This window comes from Panthera uncia (genome assembly GCF_023721935.1).
Source record: "Panthera uncia isolate 11264 chromosome A1 unlocalized genomic scaffold, Puncia_PCG_1.0 HiC_scaffold_16, whole genome shotgun sequence".
Lineage (NCBI taxonomy): Eukaryota > Metazoa > Chordata > Mammalia > Carnivora > Felidae > Panthera > Panthera uncia.
The window spans coordinates 15520815-15531087 of NW_026057576.1; positions in this window are offsets into that span (position 1 = coordinate 15520815).

The window sequence follows — 10273 nt, forward strand, 5'->3', positions numbered from 1 at the left end:
AATATCTATCTATCTATAGATATAAACTATCCATAGATATAAACCAGATATAAATATCTATGGGTAGATATAGATAGTTATATATGTCAGAATATTTATATCCATGATAATTGGCCTATTTTATTTCCTCAAAACATTTTTTCACATTTAAATTAACTCTGATAGAGACAGAAAGAGCGTATGAAGGCCGATGAGTGAAGCATTGTTATTGTCAGGAGCATCAATTCTAATCCTTCTTCTACTAAGAATTGTGGATGTAAAGTTGTACTTGTCATTTTCTTCCTTCTTTTTCTTTTTTTCTCATCCATAGTGGAATATTAATCTTCAGATATTATGGACCTAGTTTTCTGATAGCCACTTATCCTCTTTTCCTCTCACTTTTTTGACTAACATAACCAATTAGTCTGGCTATGACTAGAGTAGATAGGTATATTCTTCCTTTTGTCCTCTATAATAAGATTAATGGAATATCTTTATTCTATACACTGATAAAATTTGTGGGCATACTTTCTATATTAGTCAGAAACACATTACTAAGCATAGAAAAATTGCACATATGTTTTATAAGTGTATAAGAGTACATATTTTATATATAAATATAACTTCTTATTGATCAAAGCCTTATAATTAGATATTCATAAATGAGGTATCCTATAATGGTTAGTGTATATTAGCATCAACAGATTACAGTGTATACATACATAAAATTCAGTTCAGTTTAAAAGCTCCTTCTTAAGAAGGAGCGATGGGAAGTCTGTGCTCACATTATGGTGTGCTGGGATGGGTAATAGGGCTGGGTTTAGGGGTAAGTACAAACATGTTATATATATGTTATATGATGTATATCATATAACCACGATGCAACCTAAACTGACAAAAGTCATATAGATACTGCATAGGGTAATTAAAATGAGACCATTAAGTAGAAATCTGAACAAAAATGGAGAATTCTAACCTCAGATACATAATTATTCTTGACTTTTGTATGGACCACCTTCAAAACAATTTGAGCAGTTCAATGGCTTTATCAACAGAGAAGATTGGATCTTCAGGGATTACATCATTATTTAGCAAAAGTTTCTAAGGTAACAGGAGAGAACTTTTACTTTATTCAGTTTTTTTACTTGACGTAATATAGCACTGACAAGTTTCTTTTTATGTATTTGTGTATCAACTTCCAACTTTTGAGAATCTTAAAAGATAATTACGTTTTCATTAACAATGTCATCGAAAAAGAATAAAGCACTTGGGAATAAGTTTAATAAATGAAGTGCAAAACGTATACTCTGGAAACTGTAAAACATTGTTGAAAGAAATTAAAGAAGATTTAAATAAATGGGAGGGGTGCCTGGGTGGCTCAGGATGTTAAGCATCTGACTTTGGCTCAGGTCATGATCTCACAGCTCATGGGTTGAATACCCACGTTGGGCCCAGAGCCTGGAGCCTGCTTCAGATTCTGTGACTCCAGCTCTCTCTCTACCCCTCCCCTGCTCACTCTCTGTCTCTGTCTCTCAAAAAAAAAAAAAAACATTAAAATAAACAAACAAACAAATAAATAAGAAAGCATCCCATGTTCATAAATCAGAAGATATCACATTCTTAAAATGACAATACTCTCTGAACTGACGTATAGATTCAATGAAATTGCTATTAGAATCCTAGGTAATTCCTTTTTGAAATTGAAAAGTTGATTCTGAAATTCATATGCATTTGCAAAGGACTCAGAATAGCCAAAACAATGTTGAAAAAGAAGAATAAAGTAAGAAGAGTCATATTCTCTGATTCCAAAACTACTACAAAGCAATAATAATCAAGGCAGTGTGGTAATAGTAGAAAGAGAAATATATAACTCAATGAAAAGGAATTGAGAGTCAAGAAATAAGTCCATAAATATATCTTTGGTCAACTGACATTTGACAAGGGTGCCAAGACCTTCCAATGGGGAAAGAATTGTCTTTTCAATAAACCACGTAGAGGCAAGTGGATTGTCACTTGCAAAAGAATGAAGTTGAACCTTTACTTCATTGCATATTCAAAAACTAAATCAAAATGGATTAAAGACCTAAATATGAAAGCTAGATTATAAAACTTTCACAAGAAAACATTTGGCTAAATATTCATGACATCGAAAAAGCATTCTTAGATATGACAGTAAAAGCATAAGTAACAAAAGAGGAATAGATTAAATTAGACTTCATCAAAATTAAAAGCTTTTGTGCTTCACAAAATACCATGAAGAATCCACAGACAGGGAGACAAATCGCAACTGATATATATGATAAGGGATTTGCATCAATGATACATAAAGAACCCTTAAAATGTAATAATAAAACATAAATAACCCAATTAAGAATGGGCACAGGATCCGAAGCGGTATTTCTCCAAGGAAATTATACAAGTGGCCAATAAGCACACGAAAAGATTCTCAACACCATTAGTTATCAGGGAAGTGCAAATCAAAACCGCATGAGATATCACTTCACACCTGCTAGGATGGCCAGAATAAAAAATTCAGAAAAAAAGTGTTAGTGAGGATATGGAGAGATTGGGATTCTCATATGCTGCTGGTGGGAATGTAAAATGGTGCAGTAGCCGTGGAAAACAGTCTGGCAGTTCTTCAAACGATTAAACACAGATTCACCATATGACCAGTAATTCCACCTCTAGGTATTTACTCAAGAGAAATGAAAATGTATGTCCACAGAAAACCTTGAATCTGAAAGTTTATGGCAGCATTATTCACAATAGCTGAAAGGTGGAAACAAACCAAATATCCACCAACAGACAAATGGATAAACAAAATATGGTGTTTACATACCGTGGGCTTTTACTTGGTCATACAAAGAAATGAAGTGCTGATACGTGTTACAACATGGATGAACCTCGAAAATATGCCAACTGAAAGAAGTCACAAAATACCACATATATGATCCAATTCATATGAAAATCCAGACTACGAAATCGATAGTGATAGAAAGGATATTAGTAGTTTCATGGGACTGGAGGGGGGTGAGGTGAGAGGATCGAATGGTGATGGCTAAAGGTTACAGGGCTTCTTTTTTAAGAGGATGAAAACATTCTAAAATTGACTGTGGTGATGTTTGCACGTATCTGTGAATGTACTAAAAACCATTAGATTTTACACGTCAAATGAGTGAATTATATGATGGAGTGTATTTCAATGAACTATTAGAAAATATAATTACTTTTCAGATGACTAAGAATGGCTAGAAGATTCATTATGATTGAATATAAAATATATTCAGCTTTTTAAAAGCAAATATAAAACTAATTATAATTATATTGACTTGTTTGCTTTAGAAAGATTTATTACTCATTTATTATCTGCAGATTGAAGGTTAGGCTATTTAAAACCATTGAGCAAAATCCTAAAAAGCTTCATTTTCAAAATTGAAAGGATTCACTTTTCTTTAATTTTGTAGTACAAATGTGATGATTTCCACATCTGTTCCCATCTATACTTGAAGAGAACTTGGTTATGACAAACTCCTACATGAAATTCTGTAATGATTCTTAGTTGTGCCCAAGATAAAGACCAACTTCTGAACTGTTGCTCATCTAGGAATTGACATAGATATCTCTTGTTCTCTGTACACAAACTGGGTTTAAGTGCCCCTCCTAGATGCTGCCACAGGGACATCACACTTACCACACTGCATTATTATTTTCATAAAATTTACCTTTTTTACATTTGGTGATTTTTTGTTTTATTATTTTATTCTCAGCATGTATCACGCCTGTCACAAAATATGTGCTTCATCAATGCTTGTGAATGAAGGAATAATTGTTGCAAAAGGCAACTTATCAGGTGGCTGGATAAAAATATGAAGATGCTAATTGATCAATGCATCACCAATTAAATTTATTTTAGGCATGACATTAAAAACTGTGTCTTCTCTGCATTTCTTACTACATTTCTACCTCGAAGAAAAATAAAATACATGCCTCATTCAACACAATAGTCTTTTTTCAATGGTTTGATGGATGATGAAGAAAAAGAAATCCAGTCTACAAACCCTGACTGCCAACCATCAACTGTATGGAGAACAATACTATTTCTAATCTCTCACAATGCAAAACATAAGTGAAGTTTTCCAGTTTTGACTTTGTGAACTCCTCTAAAAAGTATACTTCATCTTTTTATCCCTGTGTTTACTCTAGGGCTTGGTCTCTAATGGGGCTTGGTTGGTGGTGGGAGGGAATGAATGATAGAAAGTGAAAGTAAAATGAAAAATCTAGATTGTCTTATGAATTCAGTTACAATTTCCAATTTGGTGCTTTGTAAAATGGTGACTCTGAATTTTATTGGGGAAGAATTCTGATTGTATTGATTAAGCAATTCAGTTGACTGCTGTATTTGCATCAGAGAATCAAAATATTGTGATATAATCATGATAACTTGGCCAAAATCTTAGTCCCTAGTTTTTGTAGGTATTAGTGATAATTTATCTTTCTAATGCAAACCTCAGAAATGATTTTCATTTACATGGGAATTTTATGCAACTCTCTTTATCATTCGGCCCTCTTTTTCTGTGCACCAAATTACTTTATGGTTCATATATATTCTTGTATAGTTAATTTCATTATTCTAGCTTTATTGTTTACATCAATGACTTACATTACTTTGATACCCAAATTATATTTATTATTATTATTATTTTGCTATTTTGCACCATTGAAGCCAAAAGGAAACATTTAAACAAATGGTTATTTTAATGATACCTACATACTAGCTTCAAATGTAGTGATTACTCTTCAGAAAATGGAAGACGAGATCATATTTCAGCAATCTTAGGCTTTTTAAAATAAAATTGGATTTCATGAAGATGGGTGCATCTGACATTTTTTTTTCTATTTCTGGGTTTTAGCCTCCTCATAGCGGTTTTTATTCTTTATTGCTTCTCCATCTGACTCAGGAAGTTGGGAGAAATGTATGGAATTTAAATATTTGAGTTTTTTTTTCTCCCCAAGCTTCAGAAGATCCTTGCTATAGTTTCTGGGTGACGAAGTCCGTGTTATCTCCTAAAAAAGATTTATCTTCCTTGTCACCCAGTTTCACTACTACCTGTATGCTTCCTTGTCAACAGTCCTCCTCCTCATCTCTCTCAAGATGACTTTTCCTCTGTAGATCTGTATATACGCTAAAGGACTTGGAAGAAAAGATTGGAAAAAAACAATACAGTTAAATATAAAACATAATATAAAATATTATTGCACAAAGCTTTTAGAAGAAAAAAAAAGAGAAAATCTTTATGATCTATGCCTAGATAAAGAATTCTTAGAATTACCATAAAACATAAAGTTGAAAAGTTGGACTTAATCAATTATTTAAAAATTTTGCTCTGCAAAAAGCCCAAAGGATTAAGAGGATGAAAAGATGAGAGAAATTATTTGCAAAACACGTATCTGGCAAAAGACTAGTGTCTAGATAATAATAATTTTAAAAAAACCTCTCAAACTCAACATTAACAAATACACATATAAATAGCCTAAATAGAAAATGTACAAAAGACAAACAGAAATTTCATCAAGATATCATACAGATGGCAAATAAGCACAAGAAAAGTGTTCAATAGCACTGGCCATCAAGGAAATGCAAATTAAAACCACAATGAGATATCATTACACAGTGGATCAAATAAAAATTGGTGACAACACCAAATGCTAGCAAAAATACAGAGGAATTGACTCACTCATACATTGTTGGTGAGTATGTAAAGCAGTACACCCACACTGGGACACAGGTTGGCTGTCATTTTTTTTTTTTTTTTTAACGTTTATTTATTTTTGAGACAGAGAGAGACAGAGCATGAACGGGGGAGGGGCAGAGAGAGAGGGAGATACAGAATTGGAAGCAGGCTCCAGGCTCTGAGCCATCAGCCCAGAGCCCGACGCGGGGCTCGAACTCACGGACCGCGAGATTGTGACCTGAGCTGAAGTCGGATGCTCAACCGACTGAGCCACCCAGGCGCCCCGGCTGTCATTTTTATAAACTACCGCATGCAACTACCATACTGCCCAACTCTTACAGTCCTGGTCACAGAAAAACCTGTATATGAACATTTATTGCAACGTAATTTGTAATGACCAAAGACGGGAAACGATAAAAAAAAATCCTTCAATGGGTCTAATGTTAACTTACGCTACATTTATATCATGGCATAGGACTCTGCAATATATAATGAACAAACTGTTGATAGATGTAACAACTTGGATGAATCTTCAGAGAGTTATAGTGAGTGAAAAACACTAATCCTCAATGTTACATACTGTATGATTCTACTTATATAGCAACCTTAAAATGACACAATTATAAAAATATAGGACAAACTAGTGGTTTTTCAGGAATTTGCGACTGGGGAGTATTAAGAGATGCATGTGGGTTAAAGGGAGGGCAGTATCAGGGATACTCGTGGCAATAGAAATGTTCTGTATCTTGACTATTGTATAGAACTCAGTACACACACAAGCCTGCCCACGCAAGTATAAGGAAAACTGCAGAAATCTGAATAAGATAGGTGGATTCTATGTCAATATTCTGCAATGTTGTACTCTGGTTTTGGAAGATGTTTCCATTGGGGGAAAGATGGGTAAATGGTACGTGAGATGTCCCTGTATTATTTCTTCCACTGCATATGAATTTATAATGAGGTAAAAAATTTAAAAAAACTTAATTAAAAAACAGAAGAAATAACCATTCACTTAACATTTTGTAATGCCTTTATTTCTCCTACATTTCTACTTTCCTGCTTGTTTGGTACTTCTAACTTTAGAAAGGTGATATAACATAGTTCAGTATTTTAGAGATAGATAGGACATTTCCATCGAGAAGTCTCAAATATCAGCAGATGAGGTCTAAACAAGTGAAATGCCCAATTTGCAGTCACTCAATAGCAGCAGTGAAAAGATATCAGTTTCCTGCCTTCCCTCAGACCACCAGGGCATTTTACATTCTGAATGCTGAAGCAACATGTTGTTATTTCATGGGAATAAATTAAACCTCTAAGTATATTGATGCCCTGAAAGGAAGTCAATGCAGATAACCTCTTATCCCCAGAGTGGGAAACACTGGCTTGTTATCTGCAGGCTCAGGAAAAGAAAATCTTTATGAAAAAAGGTATTAGGTAAAAGAATTAGACCTAAGGGAAACCATAAAAAAACAGATCAATTAGAATTAATTAAAAGTCTGGATTAAAGAAAATTCTTTAAAGTAATAAAATTTTGGTCCAATTATGATCCAAGCCTAGAGGAATTTGCTAATGTTGGGAAAGAGAAATATTAAGTGTTAAATAGCTAAAGAAATCCAGAATGGCTGAGGTCTAGTGTGTATGAGAAAATGATGCTGGTCCCATAAAGTGGGGCCACTTTAGGAAGGTCATACTATGGAAACTTTAATCACAAGAAAAATAGCTCTGCAAGATAGTGAACAGAGGAGAGAAATGAGCATATTTGCCTTTCAGAAACACCTTGTTGTCTCTCCACACAACCTCATGTTTGATTTAACGAGTAGCTCTTCTACAGCTGTCTTAACAATACTGTATAAATATATTTCAATAGGTAAAAACAATGAATGAAGAAAATTTTTTGAATGGGTTCAAATAGTTCTGCTATTTTAAATAGCTCTAGAAAAAGTCTTCCATGATGCTCTAGTAGTTAAAAAACAAGCAAGTCATTAAATTATAGGTATAGTATAAATTCCATTTTTGATAAAAACAATAAAAAACCATAACCTATACATATATTTACATATTTATTTATATTATAAATTTATATTAATATATTATATGTATATATTTTAATATATATTAATATATTTGCAAAGGCAAGAAAAAACATGTAAAACAACAAATTAATAGCAGTGATTCCATTAGAAGATTAGGAATCAAGGAGAGACAGCAAATTTTAGTTGAACGAAAGCAATATTTTTTGAGTGGTTGAATACGTTTTACCTGTGAAATTCAAATGGTGGATATACATGAACTGAGTGAAACCAGTAGAGATGCTTCAGAGCATCACTGTCCAATAGAAATGTACTGCAAATTACAAATGTGAGTCACATATGTATTTTTAATACTTTCTAGTAGCTACATTAAAAAGTAAAAAGAAGCATGAAACTATTTTAGTTCATATATTTTATCCCAATGCATCCAAAATACTATCATTTCAACGCGTAACCAATGTAAATATTAATGAGATATTTTACATTGTTCTCATATTAAGTCTTTGAAATCCAGTGTGTATGTATTTTATACTCATAGACCCATTTCAGGTGCTTAGTAGCCTTACATCAATAGTAGCTACCATATTGGACAGTGCAGCTCTAGAGGAAACTGATGGTTTTGCTCCTGGTAAATTTCACTGGCAGAGACAACGTCACTCTTAGTCAACTCACTGGGAGCATGACCATATTTGGCCCTGGTCTCATGATCTCAACCTTGGGTCACCTTCATATTTTCCAGCTCTATCATTTTTCAGTTGGGAAGGTTTAATTTTATTTTATACATTTTTATTGTTGCTAATGTGTATATAGCATTATCACAAAATCTACAGTAGAAGTGAAAATGACAAAGTGTATTTTTTAGAAAATGGTAAGAAACCAGTTTTTTTTGTTTTTTTTTTTTAAATCCATAAACACAATTTTGTTGGGAGAAAAGAGTAATATATTCCAAATTTTGGCTGTGGAAAGTTTGAACAACTACAAAAATCTTCTACTGAAGGAGAGGGCAAAGAAGAAAAAATTCCACAAAAATAAAAATTCATTACCCAAAACATTTAGAACCTGATATCTCATCTGAATATCTAGATGAAGAGTTTTTCTTTAAACTCCTACTCGACCACTTAATAGCAGGGTAAATCTGAATAACTGCCATAAACCCTTAAGTGCCCTTAACCTTTGTTTTTCCAGTGACCTATGGAGAACTTATTTAATAATGTTCCATTTTTTATTTATTTATTTATTTATTTTTTTTTTTTTTTAATTTTTTTTTTTCAACGTTTATTGATTTTTGGGACAGAGAGAGACAGAGCATGAACGGGGGAGGGACAGAGAGAGAGGGAGACACAGAATCGGAAACAGGCTCCAGGCTCTGAGCCATCAGCCCACAGCCTGACGCGGGGCTCGAACTCACGGACCATGAGATCGTGACCTGGCTGAAGTCGGACGCTTAACCGCCTGCGCCACCCAGGCGCCCCATTAATGTTCCATTTTTTAAAAAGTCATGCGATAACACTATATAAACAAAGTTCATTGTAGTTTATTGTGAAATAATTAAGATAATATATTTGAAGTTGAATTTAAAGAGACTTCCAGAGATTAACTTTTAAATGTAAATTACTGGGAGGTCTGAACTTTGGAAAATAGAAGTCAAGGAAAAAAATGTAATAAGTTAAACAGAAGAAATAATTTTCAAAATGGTGAAATATATTCATAAATTTGGCTTTTTAAAAACTTGAGTCATTGTAAACATATCGACAGAGACACACGGATGGTTTTTGCTCAGTTGATTTTTAGGGATACAGTCTGAACTGTATAAATTGTTCTGCAAACACATGTACAAAAACTAAGAATGGGCAAAAGTCATGGAACTGGACAATCATTCGCTCAACTAAATCCCAGAATTAGTAAGGATTATTGAATATTAGAAGAGTGCATCTTTATATCACTGGTTACCCATATTCCTTCTACACTGGCTGGAAAATTGACTGCTTCTTGGAGAATAATATGGCAAGTTTCTTTCTTTATACCCTAACAGTTACCCAAGGTATTTGTTAGGATTTGTGTGTTCGATTACTAAGGTATGTCCGTATCACTAAAGCTGCTATCTAGGTCAAGGCAAGAAAGTGGGTATGCTTTTGCAGTAGTTTAATTGCCAGCCAATAAATAAAATATCTAATTTAAGAAAATTTGATATACAAATATCCAACTTATGAAACAGTTACATTTTAGAGCATGATTATCACTTTGAAAAATAATTCATCATTTTACAAAATATTTCACTACCATGTTTTCTTTTTTTACGTAACCAGTTCCCTACTGCAGTTAATACAGAATTATTAACACAGATATTTTCAGGAAAACATCTATCACAAATAAAGAGGTCCATCTTCATAGCATTTTTTTCTTGAAAATGGGTTTTCCAAAATACATGATAAGTGAAGTGCTGTGAGTATAACCTAGTTCTATTAGAGTTAACTGAATTTTCTAGACACTTTTCCACTTAACCCTGGCTATGAATAAATAAGTGAAGGTAAG